The sequence below is a fragment of the Ranitomeya variabilis genome, chromosome 1 (assembly GCF_051348905.1).
Source record: "Ranitomeya variabilis isolate aRanVar5 chromosome 1, aRanVar5.hap1, whole genome shotgun sequence".
Taxonomy (NCBI): domain Eukaryota; kingdom Metazoa; phylum Chordata; class Amphibia; order Anura; family Dendrobatidae; genus Ranitomeya; species Ranitomeya variabilis.
The window spans coordinates 208375772-208394372 of NC_135232.1; the positions used below are offsets into that span (position 1 = coordinate 208375772).

The 18601-nt window shown below is 43.9% G+C and overlaps 1 protein-coding gene across 1 annotated transcript in view; it reads left to right on the forward strand.

Moving 5' to 3' along the window:
* Positions 1–18601, forward strand: part of NOS1 (nitric oxide synthase 1) — a 560003-nt gene that overhangs the window by 169735 nt on the left and 371667 nt on the right. Inside the window, exon 2 of the mRNA XM_077292306.1 lies at positions 13988–14026. The gene's annotated coding sequence lies outside the window, so the exon portion shown is untranslated. The remainder of the gene's footprint in view (positions 1–13987; positions 14027–18601) is intronic.

Genomic DNA, 18601 nt, shown 5'->3' on the forward strand with positions numbered 1-18601 from the left:
CACAAACAGGAACCGTGGGAGTTTCAGGGACATCTGGCTTTTTCACTTCTTCAGGCTGAGTCTCACAGACAGTACCCTCGGATCCAAGTTGGAGCTCCTCCAGGCTCAACTCCACGCCCCTGACCAATGCAGACACCGCACCGTAGATAGTCATAGAAGAATCATAGAGTAGTAGAGTTGGAAGGGACCTCCTGGGTCATCTGGTCCAACCCTCTGTTCAAAGCAGGATTCACTCAGTCTTCCCAGACAGATGTCTGTCCAGCCTCTGTTTGAAGACTTCCATTGAAGGAGAACTCTCCACCTCTCGTGTCAGCCTGTTCCACTCATTGATCACCCTAACTGTCAAAAAGTTTTTTTCTAATATCTAATCTATGTCTCCTCTCATTGAGTTTCATCCCATTTCTTATAGTCTTTCCTTGTGCAAATGAGAATAGAGATGATCCTTCTAGTCAACCCCCTCTCCATCTCTTCTCAGCACCTGACGCCATGGCTCTGTCTGACTGGGTGTGGATGCTCTCTACTCGCCATACCATTTCTCCCAGGAGCTGCATTCTCTCAAACTCGCAGGACCCTCAGAGGGATGAGCTGATCTTCTCCGTCGTCTGTTTCGGGTGGGGCAATTTCTGGACAGGTGTCCCATTCTTCCACATGTCCAACACCCTTGTCTGCATAGTGCTTTGGTCTGGATTGTCGACCTCAGTGGAAGCATATCTCACTTGCCTTTGCTCTTCACTCCGCGTACCGGAAGTAAATCTTGGGACAACTGCTGGGGAACTTCTGATGCTCTGCACTTCTCCTCTTACTTCCTTTAGGTTTTGCTGTGAGCCACCTTGGGGTATGACATGGGACTCCAAGACAGCCGAGAGAGCCTCCTAGAGCTTTTAAACTTCTTCCCATACTTTCTATATTCCCTGCCATAATTTGTGGGTTCACATTGGCTCTTCCTAGTTTGGGCTGGGTACTCTGCAACAGCGGACCATCCCTGTCAAGGTTGCAACCCCCTGCTCCAGCTCGCCTATATGCACCTCTGCCATAATTTCTGCAAAAGTCATGGGTGGGTTAACTCGCAGGCACTCACGCAAAGCCGGCCCAAGCAGCGTGCCTCTCAGACCCATCACCAACTGGTCTCGCAGCACTATGTCAGGGGGTCCTAGGCCTATGCCATCTTTCTTAAGAATTGTAGTGTGTAGCTCCTGTAGCACATTCATGTACTGCATCACAGTCTCCCTCTTTCTTTGAATATGCCTAAATAAGCGTGTGCGTAACTCCTCTATGTCCGTGGGGTCTCCATGTGTCTCTTCAAGTATTTGCAGTACTCTGTCAAAGGTGTCTTGCTCATGGGGAGGTCGTAGCATGTCGGAATCCCTGGCCTCTCTGTCTAGAGCCACCAGGGCAATCTCTGCCGCTAATGCAGAAGTCATGGGGTACATTCTCATCATCCCCCTGATCTGCTCAGTTCAGCTCCATAATAGAATGTTGCTTCCTGCAAACTTAGGGAGGTTATTATGTCCCCAATGGTATGGTGGCTCTTGGGGTACCCCTGACCGCTTGATCTTCCACCCTCGCGTTTATAGACTGTATCCTGCCGACTACACCAAATGTAAGAAGCTAGCAGGAATGCGGGATGCAGTGACGGATGGGAGGCACAGCAAGTGTTAACAGGTTTATTTACAGGGGAAACACTCCACGAAGGGAGGTAAGGGTTAAACAGTATAAGTGCCAAACTGAAGTTCGATGGTACAAATAACAACAATACAGTAGCAGGGGTTACAGGAAGTCCAAACACTGCAGCTCCTGCTACATACGCTATAGTGCCGTCAACGGCGGGCGCGGTGTGCTTACTAATGGGGTGCAGCACACAACAATACCCCATCTTCTCATGACAGCGGTCGGTCTCTGGTACCTTCCATTGCCCCTTGTCCATATACTGATGTGGCTAATAGAACTACGGGCCACAGACCTGTATGAGCCCAATGTGGTGGCTCCTTAACTGTCTTAACTGGTGGGGTCGGATACCAAGGGTCAGGACAACTATTCTGTGTTCATGTCAGGGCACAAATGTCAGTTCTGTATATGGTCTCTTTTGGGCAGCGTGTGCGGTACTCATGGTCACATAGTGTACGGCACCTGGTTCTCTCTGGCAGTCACTGGACACACACCACACGTCCTGCTCTCCTGGGTCCCCACTGTTGGCAGTGGGTGACACTGAACTGCTTGGGGATAATGCTCCCGGTCAAAGCACTCCTCTTTGTGGCTACTGCGACACCCGGCTCGGCTCCACTCTGTGTGCACAGCTCTGCACACCTCTGTTCTGCATGGCTCTGCTCCATAAGGCTCTGCTCTGTCCAGCTCTGCTCTATATGGCTCTGCTCTGCCCAGCTCTGCTCTGTATGGCTCTGCTCTGCCCGGCTGTGCTCTGTATGGCTCTGCTCTGCCCGGCTCTGCTCTTTATGGCTCTGCTCTGTCCACTCTGATCTGTATGATTCTGCTCTGCCTGGCTCCCACTCTCCTGCTTGCAGCTGAGCACACTACACCCCTCAATGCAGCAGCCCCTGTCCTTCAGGCCTGCTGCAGCACTCTCTGGAGAGGGAAGCAGAGCACGCTCCTCACTGCTATGTGCTAGCCACACACTGCTCTGCTTTGCATGCTATTTTCCTCTTTCCTTCTGCCACCCTTTCACAGCAGGAAGCCCCCCCTCTCTAGAGCTTCCCTCTGGCCACAGGGGGAGGTCCATCTCACTCAGGCTTCCCCCAGGGAACAGTGGATGCAACCTCTCTAGTTCCGGACCCTGCATGCAAGTACCTGTGGTCCGGTCAACCTCCCTACACATTCTCAAATGGCAGTGGTCTTGGGAAGTCCGTGCTGATTTGACAGAGCATTTTTAGGGGGAACAATGATAACGTACACAATATTAAGCAGTATGTGGTGTTTTGTGACATGGTGCTTAATAATTATGGAAAATTGATCTGATATCACAACTATGGTAGTGTACACCCACTGCAGTGATGGTCAGAAAGCTCTCTGCCTGGAAAGATGTCTAGGCAGCAATGTAAGGAGCGATCTCTAAGATCTTCTCTTGGGGACCATGTAAGAAGAGGGACCGGGGGTACCTCTCTTGTGCTAGGTCTGGAACTGTCGGGGCTGTCTCCTCTGTTGTCCGGGGGAAAGCTTAAGAACCTGGACTGATCTTTGCACTTAACAGCAGGGGGCATGACTAAGCTAAAGAGGCCAGAGCGTGCATGGAAGCAGTCAGTCCAGGCGGGAACAAGCAGCGCGCAGCAGAAAACAGTTGGTGCTCTGTCCTCTGAGCACTGTGACAGTACAGGCACGCACAATAGACTCCTTGCGACTAGATACAAAGACTGACGAGAAATGTGCCATGTACTCTGTGGCTCCTCCAGCTGAAGGTGCCAAACGCTTCGGGCCAGTAAGTTCTGCGTGCGTGCCTCCTAGGAAGGACCAGGTGACTCACCGGGAACTGTGCCTCATCTCTCCCGAGCTACGTTAGGCTCTAACAGAGTTGGAGATTGTACTTCATATCGCACAACAAACCCTGGACCCATGACCCCATCCAAGATGACAAGGACTCACCATCAGTGCCGGATAACGGATCATCAATGCCTTGAGGGCGACACTGGACTCATCACACGCTAACTGCCTTGGTGCCACCTTTAAGCCTAAGACTCTTCAGTCAGGAAGCCGCCATAGCTATAAGTTAGCCCTTAACCCCTTAGTGACAGAGCCAATTTGGTACTTAATGACCGAGCCAATTTTTACAATTCTGACCAGTGTCACTTTAAGAGGTTATAACTCTGGAACGCTTTATCGGATCCCACTGATTCTGAGATTGTTTTTTCGTGACATATTGTACTTCAAGTTAGTGGTAACATTTCTTCGATATTACTTGCGATTATTTATGAAAAAAATGGAAATATGGCGAAAATTTTTAAAATTTTGCAATTTTCAAACTTTGTATTTTTATGCCCTTAAATCCGAGAGATATGTCACAAAAAATAGTTAATAAATAACATTTCCCACATGTCTACTTTACATTAGCACAATTTTGGAAACAATTTTTTTTTTTGTTAGGGAGTTATAAGGGTTTAAAGTTGACCAGCAATTTCTCATTTTTACAACACCATTTTTTTTTAGGGACCACATCTCATTTGAAGTCATTTTGAGGGGTCTATATGATAGAAAATAACCAAGTGTGACACCATTCTAAAAACTGAACCCCTCAAGCTGCTCAAAACCACATTCAAGAAGTTTATTAACCCTTTACGTACTTCACAGGAACTGAAACAATGTGGAAGAAAAAAATGAACATTTAACTTTTTTTTGCAAACATTTTACTTCAGAACCATTTTTTTTAATTTTCACAAGTGTAAAAACAGAAATTTAACCACAAATTTTGTTGTGCAATTTCTCCTGAGTATGCCGATACCCCATATGTGGAGGTAAACCACTGTTTGGGCGCACCGCAGAGCTTGGAAGTGAAGGAGCACCGTTTGACTGTTTCAATGCAGAATTGGCTGGAATTGAGATCAGACGCCATGTCGCGTTTCGGGAGCCCCTAATGTGCCTAAACAGTGGAAACCCCCCACAAGTGATACCATTTTGGAAACTAGACCCCTTAAGGAACTTATCTAGATGTGTGGTGAGCACTTTGAACCCCCAAGTGCTTCACAGAAGTTTATAACGTAGAGCCGTGAAAATAAAAAATCGCATTTGTTTTCACAAAAATGATTTTTTCGCCCACAAATTCTTATTTTCACAAGGGTAACAGGAGAAATTAGACCACAAAAGTTGTTGTGCAATTTCTCCTGAGTACGTCAATACCCCATATGTGGGGGTAAACCACTGTTTGGGCGCACCGCAGAGCTTGGAAGAGAAGGAGTGTCGTTTTACTTTTTCAATGTAGAATTGGCTGGAATTGAGATCGGACGCCATGTCACGTTTGGAGAGCCGCTGATGTGCCTAAACAGTGGAGACCCCCCACAAATGACACCATTTTGGAAACTAGACCCCTTAAGGAACTTATCTAGATGTGTGGTGAGCACTTTAAACCCCCAGGTGCTTCACAGAAGTTTATAACGTAGAGCCGTGAAAATAAAAAAATTGCATTTTTTCTACAAAAATGATCTTTTTGCCTCCAAATTTTTATTTTACCAAAGGTAACAGGAGAAAATGGACACCAGAAGTTGTTATACAATTTGTCTTGAATACGCCGGCACCCCGTATGTGGGGGTAAACCACTGTTTGGGTGCATGGCTGAGCTCGGAAGCAAAGGAGCGCCATTTGACTTTTCAATGCAAAATTGACTGGAATTGAGATCGGACGCCATGTCGCGTTTGGAGAGCCCCTGATGTGCCTAAACAGTAGAAACCCCCCAAAAGTGACCCCATTTTGGAAACTAGACCCCCCATGGAACTTATCTAGATGTGTAGTGAGAACTTTGAATGCCCAAGTGCATCACAGAAGTTTATAATGCAGAGTCGTGAAAATAAAAAATATTTTTTTTTTAACAAAGATTTTTTAGCCCCCAAGTTTTTATTTTCACAAGGGTAACAAGAGAAATTGGACCCCAAAAGTTGTTGTCCAATTTGTCCTGAGTATGCTGGTACCCCATATGTGGGGGTAAACCACTGCTTGGGCGCACGGCAGAGCTCGGAAGGGAAGGAGCGCCATTTTGGAATGCAGACTTTGATAGAATTGTCTGCGGGCGTTATTTTGCGTTTGCAGACCCCTAATGTATCTAAACAATAGAAACTCCCAACAAGTGACCCCATTTTGGAAAATAGACCCCCCAAGGAACTTATCTAGATATGTGGTGAGAACTTTGAATGCCCAAGTGCTTCACAGAAGTTTATAATGCATAGTAGTGAAAATAAAAAATATTTTTTTTTCCCACAAAAAAGATTTTTTTAGCCCCCAAATTTTTATTTTCACAAGGGTAACAAGAGAAATTGGACCCCAAAAGTTGTTGTCCAATTTGTCCTGAGTATGCTGGTACCCAATATGTGGGGGTAAACCACTGTTTAAGCGCACGGCAGAGCTCGGAAGAGAAGGAGCGCCATTTTGGAATTCAGACTGATAGAATTGTCTGTGGGTGTTATGTTGCGTTTGCAGAGCCCCTGATGTACCTAAACAGTTGAAACCCCCCACAAGTGACCAAATTTTGGAAACTAGACCCCCTAAGGAACTTATCTAGATATGTGGTGAGAACTTTGAATGCCCAAGTGCTTCACAGAAGTTTATAATGCATAGTAGTGAAAATAAAAAATATTTTTTTTTCCCACAAAAAAGATTTTTAGCCCCCAAGTTTTTATTTTCACAAGGGTAACAGGAGAAATTGGACCCCAAAAGCTGTTGTCCAATTTATCCCGAGTACGCTGATGCCCCATATGTGGGGGTAAACCACTGTTTGGGCGCACGGCAGAGCTCAGAAGGGAGGGAGCACCATTTGACTTTTTTAGCGCAAAATTGGCTGTCGTGTTTGGAGACCCCCCTGATGTACCTAAACAGTGGAAACCCCCAAATTATAACTCCAACCCTAACTCCAACACACCCCTAACCCTAATCTTAACCCGATCCATAATCCTAATCACAACCCTAACGATAATCACAACCCTAACCCCAAAACAGCCCTAATCTCAACCCTAACCATAACCCTAATCAAAACCCTAAATCCAACACACCCCTAACCCTAATCCCAAATGTAACCCTAATCCCAACCCTAATCCAAACCCTAATCCCAACTCTAACCCTAACTTTAGCCCCAACCCTAACCCTAACTTTAGCCCCAACCCTAACCATAACTTTAGCCCCGTCGTCACAAAAAAAGTTCAATGTAACCTTTTTTTTGTACGTCGCGTCCGCCATTTCCGCGCATGCGTGGCCGTAACTCTGCCCCCTCCTCCCCAGGACATAGACTGGGCAGCGGATGCGTTGAAAAACTGCATCCGCTGCCCACGTTGTGCACAATTTTCACAACGTGCGTCGGTACGTCGGGCCGACGCATTGCGACCGCCCCGTACCGACGCAAGTGTGATAGAAGCCTAAGGCTACTTTCACACTAGCGTCGTACTCGGCCCATCGCAGTGTGCCGGGCCGACGTACCGACGCTAGCGTTGTAAGCGCCGCACAACGGGTGCAGCGGATGCTGTTTTTTCAACGCATCCGCTGCCCCATTGTGAGGGGAGGCGGGGGCGGAGTTCCGGCCGCGCATGCGCGGTCGGAAATGGCGGACACGTCGCACAAAAAAGTTACATGTAGCTTTTTTTGTGCCGACGGTCCGCCAAAGCACGACGCATCCGTCGCACGACGGATGCGACATGTGGCAATCCATCGCAATGCGTCGCTAATGCAAGCCAATGGAGAAAAAACGCATCCTGCAAGCACTTTTGCAGGATGTGTTTTTTCTCCGACGCATTGCGACGGAAGCCAAAAAACGCTAGTGTGAAAGTAGCCTAACCCTAACCCTAGCCCTAACCCTAACCCTAAATTTAGCCCCAACCCTAACCCTAACCCTAAATCTAGCCCTAACCCTAGCTCTAACCCTAACCCTAACTCTAACCCTAACTCTAACTCTAACTCTAACCCTAGCCCTAACCCTAACCCTAACCCTAACTCTAACCCTAACTCTAACCCTAACTCTAACCCTAACTCTAACCCTAACTCTAACTCTAACTCTAACCCTAGCCCTAACCCTAACCCTAACCCTAACTCTAACCCTAACTCTAACCCTAACTCTAACCCTAACTCTAACTCTAACTCTAACCCTAACCCTAACTCTAACCCTAACCCTAACCCTAACTCTAACTCTAACCCTAGCCCTAACCCTAACCCTAACCCTAACTCTAACCCTAACCCTAACCCTAACCCTAATTTTAGCACCAACTCATCTTCTCCTGCCGGCCGGCAGATGGCAGCAGATGGCGGGCGCACTGCGCATGCGCCCGCCATAAGGAAAAAGCCGGCTGGCAGGAGAAGACAGAAGAGGACCCAGGGACACCGGGTGAGTATGTTAGGGTCCCCGAATCCCCCTATTTCTCTGTCCTCTGATGTGTGATCACATCAGAGGACAGAGAAATACAGATCGCTTTTTTTTTTTTGCGGTCGCCTGTAAACTGTTAATTACCGGCGATCGCAAAACAGGGGTCGGTGCAAACCGACCCCGATCATGTTCTTTGGGGTCTCGGCTACCCCCGGCAGCCGAGACCCCAAAGATCTTCCGGGTGCCGGGCGGCGGGCGTACTCGGGATAAAAAGATGGCGGCGCCCATGGGGACCCACGAGGAGCACCGGGGGAGGTAGGTAAGTATCGGGGGGCTATTGGGGGCCATCGGGGACCCTATTTCTCTGTCCTCCGATGTGCGATCACATCGGAGGACAGAGAAATTAAACGGCACATCGCGTTTTTTTTTTTTTGTTGCGACCGCCGGTAAACGGTTAATTACCGGCGATCGCAACTCGGGGGTCGGTAAAAAACCCCCGAATCATGTTCTCTGGGGTCTCGGCTACCATCGCAACCGAGACCCCAGAGAAAATCCGACTCTGGGGGGCGCTATTCACTTTTTCCACAGCGCCGTTAATTACCGGCGCTGTGGTTACAGCGCCGTTAATTAACGGCGCTGTGGTTTAAGTACCCTTAGCGGCCGCCGTTAAAAGGCGTATCGGCGGTCGTTAAGGGGTTAAAGAACTGCTTCATTATTTATTGTTGTTGTTTAACTCACCCTTCATATCCTTTGTGTTTATACCACCTGCTATACTTCTATGTACCCCTTCCTCTCCCTGCGTGAAATAAACCCCTGTTCCAGTAAAATATAGTTGGCCCTCGCTCTGCCTCCTGTCCATTACCGCATCCCACTACCTGCTAACAACCACTTGAAAGCACAAAGCTTATTACAAAAGTAGATGCATCAAGGATTGCTTCAATTAAACCATATAACCCCATGAACGGAGTTAATTGATTGGAAAAGTAAAAGGCTAAGCAAATAAGTTTTACTAAATGTATAAGGAAATCCTCTAAATAGTAATAGAACTCGAAACTGTGAACTAATGCTTTTCTGAAATAAAGAATATATAATAATACATAATAATAGTAATAATTATTATTATTACTATTTTATAACCAATTAACATTTGGAGTGGGCACTGCAAAATACTATACTGAAGAATGCCAACCAGTATATAAGCATTTAATGACATTCCCCTACAAATATAGTTAAATACACATTAAGGCTGCACATTTAATAAAAATACAGTGGCTATAAAAAGTCTACACACCCCTGTTAAAATGCCAGTTTAAGTGTGTGCTGTACTTTATATGCCCAATTCATCATTAGTGGTTATTTTTAAGTCACTATTTTTTTTACTTCTAGTCTTTACTGATGTTTTTTTGCACCAAATTCAACAAAATAATGAATTCTAGTCATAAACTTTGCACAACTTTTTAGAGCTCGTTTTGTAATATGTCTCAAAAAATGCGACTTTTTAATTGGTGTACATAAAATCACTTTGCTGGGGAGCTAGAGTAAGCTTCTACCACATGTTCTGACTTTATAAAAAGTCACATTTCACATTTACTGGAATAGCCACGCTGATGTAAAAATAAAAAAGTAACTAGGCAACAAAAGACAACTTGAAAAAAAGCACAAATCATTTGATTAATTTGTTGCAAATCACAAAGTCACTAATTGAGAGGTATTCACACCAATAAAATGGTGGAAATGCAATGAGGTATATGTGACTAATGTGTGAGCAGTGTGTGCTGCATAATGTAATGTGTAAGGCTCTGCTTATATGTCCATTTGGAACCATTGAATAACGATCTGGATTCCATTTTGTGTCAGTTTTTAGAATAGAACAACAAGTTCTGAAAGATGCGCTTTTTCTTCCGTTGTGAAAACTGACACATAACATGCATATTTTTTTTTATCATGACAGATATCCATTAGCTGTGATTTTTATCATGCAAATAAAATCCAATAAATAATGTGAGAATTCCCTAAGCCTCTTGCTCCATATGTCTGTCTCATCCTGCCACTGGCGCACTAAGTTCTGTGTGGGTGCATAAAATGTCCTAATGCTGGTTCACTACTGTAAACTAAGAGAACTCTGTAGCAAAAAAAACAGTAAATATACTGTTCCTTGCAGTCTGGTCTGGAATATGAATATATTTAGGGTGGTTAGTCTGTAGTTTGAATTAATTGCGGAGTCTGAACTAATTTTGCATGTCTTATTCTGTCTGTTACCACCATTTTCTTTTGCCTCCATTCCCAGAAGCCTTTTTTTTATATGATGTTTTATTATGGATGTAGATCCCTCCTTTGGCAATTGTTGACCAATGACATCACCAGATATGTTTGATGGGAGTCAAGTCTGGAGATGTTGTAGGCCATCGTAGTGTAAAGGAGTATATAAACACAAGGAATACAGAGCAGGCAGAATTGTTGTAACCAGGTGAACATGATGGTAATAAAGAGGTCAAAAAACAATTAATGAAAGCCTGCTGCTATGGATATAACGGACAAACACCCATACTGAAAAGCACAAAAGAAACCCTTAGGGAAATAGGTGCAGAAAGTCCATATAGTAAAAAGGTATAAACTTTATTAAATATGTAAAAAACATGACAAGAGAAATAGACAGTGGTGGGTAAGACAACCTAAAGCCACCATGGACCGCATGGAGACACGAAAACACTCCTCATATGCAACAGTGCAAAATATGCAAAAACATTAACTGCACCATATATGTCAAATCAATGTGCAGTAGTAGTATTTACTAAGACATATAGGTGGAAAGATGTTAGCAAAGATATAAATATGCAGCGTGTAAACGCATAACCGATCAGATAGGGAACATACCCAAAATGTAACAGAGGAGGGGAAACGGCTCCAGCCCACCCCGACGCGCGTTTCGGAGATCCTTCTTCAGGGGGCATGGGTAGTGTAAAGGAGTAGTAGATTTGCTGAAGCCCCTTCCAAAGATATTGTATTATTCTCACGCATTTACCTGTGTTATTTATATGTCTTATATTTTTTTGTGGCCTCAACAGTTAGTCTTCAAACAGGGTTAACTATTGGGACAGCTCATGGCAAGAGGTGTTAGGTGGGCAAAGTAACTTAGTTACAGTTAGTGAGAAGGTATTGAAAGTGTTCAAAACATATAACTTTTTGCTCATCACTGGATATGTACATGAACAAAACAATATTAGTCATTTCAGCGAATCAATTCAACAATTCAAAGAAGAGGAGTGAGGGTCCTGATAAAAAGAACTTACCATCTATGAAGGAAATAAGGAAACTGGGGGCACAAAAGTTAAGAAAGTTAAAAGTTTTGCACACATTGCCAAAAAATGGCTGCTCACATTTTATGCAAATGAACTGATTGTATTAACCAGAGAAAGCTGACATAACCTAAGGCGCGACCTTCACCATAATGGGTTGTAGCGATCACATCACTCGATATGGCTATGGAGTTAATCACGAGGGACTATCAGAAAATGTATAAAAGCAGAGGCAGGGAATGCAGCAGCCATTTTGGATAAATCTGAATAGTTGGTAAGGTGAAATAGTAGACTTGCCTAAAAAGATGTGTTTTAGGGCTCACCTAAAACTGTGGATACTGAGAATTAACCTGGTTGACTGGTGAGGTGCTTTCCAATATTCCCAATATAGGGAGGTGTGCATTATGGAATGTCAATACTAATATTCATTAAAAAGGTGGTCAATTACTGGACAACCACAATTTGACTGTAGTCTTTACCATACAGAATCCTGTCCAGTAGTGGAAAGCCCCTATAAGAATATTAACCTGGAAACAAGCAGACAGTGTATTTACAGGGAACCTGTCAGCAAAAAAATCTACCTGCAGCCATAGTGGGGATTTGCACTAAATACCATTTTAACCATGAGCAACATTCTAACTGGAATCGCAGATATGGTGAAACAATGAAGTTACTGTATATCCCCCCAGCATCAGCTTGCTTCCACTCATTAGGACGTTGGTAGGGGCAGTAAAAAAATCAGTTCTCAGTACACCGTGAACACTCTATAATCACTCTGTGTTCCTCGACTTAATTCCTGCTATGCAGTGTATGTAGAGGGAACAATGTCTGTCAAGGATCACAGAAAGTGATAACAGAGCGCTCACAGATTAGTGAGCACTGACTTTTTACTGTCCCCGACACCACTCCAATGACTGGAATTGAGCAGCTGCAGGGGGAATATAACTTAATTTTCTCCGTGCACCTGCTCATCCAGTCAGACTGTTTTACATGTTTCACACAGTATTTACCTGCATCATTAGCACTACGGCTACAGGTAAATACTGCATTGTTTGCTGACAAGCTCCCTGTAATACAGTAGAAATTATGGAAATGATACATTTTTCTCTATGAAAATTATTTGGCTTCTGCTGGCATGACCACGGCCAAGCCCGTAGGGCTGCATGGGAAATGTACAGTAATGATAATAAATGTATTATGAGGGAGAATAAAAAGATGCTAATATTTTATTCAGACTTATAATGAATGTAATGATTTTATCACAAACAGAACATGAATGTAAAATGTCTTGATCAGTTAGGAACAACTATATTGTATCGATTTACTGTACATTTAAATGCTGCGAGATAGTGGCAGGACAAGTGATCGGTGATTACTACATTTCTCCAAGATTCCTCACGTATGCATTCTAGGCTCCAAGAAGTATATATCTCATCCAGGAAAAGCTGAATCCAGGTTACATATCCCTACCAAATTGCTAAGAGTTTTTTTTAACTCTTGCTTTGGTCCTGGATTTTTATAAAATGATAATCAGGTTTGGGAAGCCAGCCTATCATTTCCTTCCTGCCCTGGTTTTCTTTCCTTGGTCAGTCTAGATGTTGGGCTGAGTCATTACTGGGTTTAGAAAGGTTTGCATTTTATATGGGGGAAAACTGAAGATACAGAAAGTTTCTGTTTAAGATACTGTTATTGGGAACTGCTAGTTTCTAGCCAGTTCTCTTGGTGTGAGTGAAATACACTCTCTTCTATGCCTTCCAAACTCCAAATATTAAAATATGTTTTCGAGATCTGAGGAAATCAATACAGCGCAGCCATGTATGGTGTACTAGATAAGACTTCTGCTTTATTAACACATGTGGCCCTTTAAATAGGGCCACAGACAAATGAATAGTTCCCTCTGACCTATGAACCAATAGTAACTTTAGGGGCGTAAATAGAAATGTGAAACTTTCCCACCCAGCAGTGTTACCTGGTCACCATTACATAGGACAAGATGGAGACCATGTACTAAAAATTGATACCACAGATAAACAAAATGGATTCTGTTCTCTCACAGTGGTAACACAAGTTCTTATTGTTTCCTTCTTGAGTGGTTGATAGTAGGTCACCTGTATAGTTGGGAAAGCCAGTGTATAGCTAATTAGTGCACAGCTGAACATGTAGTAATCTTTTTCTTGTGCCCCAATTAGTGGTGGGCGAACCCGTGGATGAACAATTTTTGTGGGGAGTCACCCCTATAATAACCAGGTAAAGCTAAGCAACAGCTGTGAGCTGATATTAATAGCCTGGGAACCTTTATGGATATTATCTCCTTCTCAGAATATTAACATCAGTCCCCAGCCGTCGGATTTCCCTTTGCTGATTATGAAAATTACCGGGGACGTCTACATGTTTTTTTCAATTTTTTTTTTTAATTTATTAACTTTCTCACACTAGCGGTGACATGAGTGAGGTGAGCAGAGTTTATCGGCTCTGAACTACGCTCACCTTATTCACATCAACGCGAGACTCTGATGCTGTGCTATGACTCACAGCTCATAGTCTCTGCTGGCTGCCAGGCTGGAGGCTCACATCATGCCAGCATTCAACATAACATCTAAATGTAGCAGAGCTAGACTTGTTGCAGGACAACTGGATTATCTTCTCATTGGACAAGTGAGGAATATGGTTGTTTATTATATTTTGTCTCTTACAGGTGACACAGGCATTGGAGGATTATATTTTTGACAGACAGGTGAGGAATATGGTTGATTATTATTTTTTGTCTTTTACAGGTGACATGTGCTTCATTGGATTAGGCATAAAAGAGGCTATAACTTTGCTTTTTTTATTTCAAATATAGGTGTTAGTGTCTCTATTTCTAAGAAAGGAGTTTATGCAGGCTGTGTTTTTTTTTAATAATCTAACTATGAAGATAGTAATTGGAGTGTCTTATGGATGCCTCTACTTTACTTTCCTGTGGAATTGATGTCAGCAGCCATAAAATAGCTGACATCAACCCCACAACTATTACCCCACTTGCCACTGCCATAGGGCAAGTGGGAAGAGCCAGAAAATGTGCTAGAATTTTCCAACTTTTCTGGAGTGGCTGTGGGCTACTATTTTTAATCTGGGAAGGACCAATATCCATGGCACCTTCCCAGTGTGAGAGTACCAGCCCCCAGTTGTCTGCTTTGGCTTGACTAATTGTCAAAAATGAAGAGACCCTATGCCTTTTTTTTATTATTTACTTCAATTATTTTTTTTTATAAATTATTTAAATAATTATAAAAAGCATGTGACTAGTGTTGAGCGATACCGTCCGATACTTGAAAGTATCGGTATCGGAAAGTATCGGCCGATACCGGCAAAGTATCGGATCTCGCCGATACCGATACCAATACAAGTCAATGGGACACCAAGTATCGGAAGGTATCCTGATGGTTCCCAGGGTCTGAAGGAGAGGAAACTCTCCTTCAGGCCCTGGGATCCATATGAATGTGTAAAATAAAGAATTAAAATAAAAAATATTGATATACTCACCTCTCCGACGCAGCGTGGGCCTTACCGCTGTGAACCGGCAGCCTTCTTTGCTTAAAATGAGCGCGTTCAGTACCTTCCATGACGTCACGGCTTCTGATTGGTCGCGTGCCGCTCATGTGACCGCCACGCGACCAATCAGAAGCCGTGACGTCATCCCTCAGGTCCTAAATTCCTAGAAGGGAATTTAGGACCTGAGGGATGATGTCGCGGCTTGTGATTGGTCGCGTGGCGGTCACATGAGCGGCACGCGACCAATCAGAAGCCGTGACGTCATGGAAGGTGCTGAACGCGCTCATTTTAAGCAAAGCAGGCTGCCGGTTACTACCAGGGCGCGTCAGAGGGTGAGTATATCCCTATTTTTTTATTTTAATTATTTATTTTTTACATGGATATGGATCCCAGGGCCTGAAGGAGAGTTTCCTCTCCTTCAGACCCTGGGAACCATACACTGGGAACTTCCGATTCCGATTCCCGATACCACAAAAGTATCGGATCTCGGTATCGGAATTCCGATACCGCAAGTATCGGCCGATACCCGATACTTGCGGTATCGGAATGCTCAACACTACATGTGACCCTTTATTCTTGATAACCAGCCATGATAAATAAATCAGCTGGGGGTTGCAGCCCGCAGGTCTCGGTTTTGCCTGCGCTAGGTATCAAAAATAGAAGAGACCCCATATAATTTATTTATTGTATTGATGAATACTCTCATCAGCCTTGCTACCAGCAACAGGAGGAGAAGTACTCTCATCAGCTGACAACTGTGACTGGTGGTAGCCCTTTTACCAGGGGTCACAGCTGCTGGCTCGCATCCTATTATTCGACAGTATGGGAACCGCAGCTCTCTGACCGGCGGTAACGATCTTACCACCAATCAAAGCTGCCGGTGTTTTTTGCTTTGTCACAGAGATGACAGCATGAGAAACAGCCAATGTTCAGAGTACCGAACCCGAACAGTAACACGGACCCCCTGGAGAAGTCCATGTTCGGGGTCTGTGCACAGACACCAGGGTTTGTGTTCGCCATCACTAGCCTCAATGTCAAGACTTTGCATTTATTTGAACATTAACAATAACAAGTAGGAAAACTTTGCTTAACCACTTAAGGACTGAGCCACTGTTCGTTACTGAGGGAGCCTCATTTTCCAAATCTGACCATTGTCAATTTATGTGTTAATAACTCTGGAATGCTTTAACATATCCGCAGTGACTCTGAGAATGTTTTTTCATGACATGTTGTACTTTATGTTATGGTAAACTTTGGTCAATATGATTTGCATTTATTTCTGAAAATAGCAAAAATTTGACATAAATGTGGAAATTTCACAATTTTCAAACTTTACATTTTTATGCCCTTAAATCAGATTTTTATACCACACAAAACCGTTAACAAATATAGTGGCATGTAAAAGTTTGGGCATCCCTGGTCAAAATTAATGTTATTGTGAGCAGTTAAGCAAGTTGAAGATGGAACCATCTCTTTAAATGGCCTAAAGATGACTCATTTCCCTTCTATTTTAGGCAAAAAAAAATTATATATTTTATATATATATATATATATATATATATATATATATATATATATATATATATATATTTTTTTTTTCCCCATCTATTACATTTTTTAAATTATAAAAAGGAAAATGGGCCAATACAGTTTTGTTTTGGGCACCCTTGGAGATTTGTGTGCTCAGATAACTTTGACCAAAGTTTCAGACCTTAATTAGCTTGTTAAGGTTAGGCCGGTTTCACACGTCAGTGGCTCCGGTACGTGTAGTGACAGTTTTCTCATGTACCGGAGACACTGACACACGTAGACCCATTCAAATGAATGGGTCTATGTATATGCCTGCGTGTTTTCACGGACCATGTGTCCGTGTGCAAAACACGGAGACATGTCTGTTTTTCTCCGGCAGCACGGTCCGCAAAGCATACTGCACACGTGCACACGGAGAACAGTGTGCACTCTCCTCCGTGTGCACGTACTGCCGCAGGAGAGACAGTGCTACAGTTTAGTGCTGTCCCCTGCGTGTGGTGCTGAAGCCGGCATTCATCCCTTCTGTCCTGCCCGGCTGAACGCAGCGCTTGCAGGAGAAAAGGGATGAAAGATCAACTTTTTTTTGTTAAAAATAAAGTTTGGGGTAACCTCCCTCTATGGGAGGTGGAGCCGCATATTCATCACTGTAATGAGCGGTACCACGTGACCGCTCACACAGGACAAGCTGCCGGCACCAAGAGGAGGCATCACGGGAGCTCAGTGAGTATTTGTCTGCGAGCGGGCGGGCGCACGGGGGGTGGGGAAGGGTGTGACATGGGAGGTGACCCCAAACTTTATTTTTAACAAAAAAAATTGATCTTTCATCCCTTCTCTCCTGCAAGTGCTGCTTTCAGCCGAGCAGGACAGAAGGGATGAATGCCGACTTCAGCACCACATGCTGGGGACAGCGCTTACTGTAGCGCTGTCTCTCCTGCACGGTCTGTGTGGTCCTCAGGAGGCACATGGGTGGCACACGGCTGCCGCACGTGTGCCAAGTGAGAACACAGACACACAGACTCGGATAACTCCGGTACCGTTTTCTCCGGTACCGGAATTATCTGGACGTGTGAGGCTGGCCTTATGGCTTGTTCACTATCATCATTAGGAAAGGCCAGGTGATGCAAATTTCCCAGCTTTATAAAAACCCAGCCTCCTCTAACCTTGAGCCAAAAAACAGTTGCCTAGCAATCTGAAAATGAAAATGGTGAAAGCCTTCACGATTGCGTTGTGCTTTTTGGAGCAGAGAGGGAGCTCCCTCCCTCTGCTATTCCGATTGATGTCACTGTAACTATTGACAGTAGCATAAGAGGGGTTAAATGCCCACGATCTGAGCTAGCACCAATCGTGGGCATTTCTGCAGGTCACAATTGGTTCACTTGCTGACATGTACATGTAGATGTACGGTGGTTTGTGGAAATGTACCTCCTGTGGCGCTGTACATGTACGGTGATGTCATGAAGGGGTTAAAAGCCTTACTTATTTTTAGATTTTTTTATTTAGTATACAGTGCCTTGAAAAGTATTCATTCCCTGTGCTTTTCCATATTTTTTCATGTTATACCCACAAATTTAAATGTATTTGATTAGGATTGTATGTGATATTCCAACACAAAGCAGCAATTATTTGTGAAGTGTAAAGGAAATGATACATGGTTTTCTAATTGTTTTAAAAATTGTGATATGCATTTGTATTCAGCTCCCCGAATCAATACTTTGTAGGACCAGTATTGCAATTACTGCTGCAAGTTTTTAGGGTAGCTCTCTTCCAGTTTTACACATCTAGGAGGTTGACATTTTTGCCTATTCTTCTTTGCAAAGTAGCTCTTACTCAGTGAGATTGGATGAAGGCATCTGTGAAGAGCAATTTTCAAGTCTTGCCACAGATTCTCAATTGGATTTAGGTCTGGGCTTTAACAGGGCCATTCAAGTACATGAATATGTTTTGATCTAAATCATTCCATTGTAGCTCTGGCAATATGTTTAGAGTCATTGTCCTGCTGGAAGGTGAACCTACACCCCAGCTCAAGCCTTTTGTAGCCTCTAACAGGTTTTCCTCTTGGATGGCCTTGATTTAGCTCCATCAATTTTGCCATCAACTCTTACCGGCTTCCCTGTCCCTGCTAAAGAAAACCATCCACACAGGATGATGCTGCTACCATGTTTGATGGCCGAGATGGTATTTTTTTGGCATCACATGGCATTTTGCAATTAGCCAAAATAGTTCTACTTTGGTCTCAACTGATCAGAAC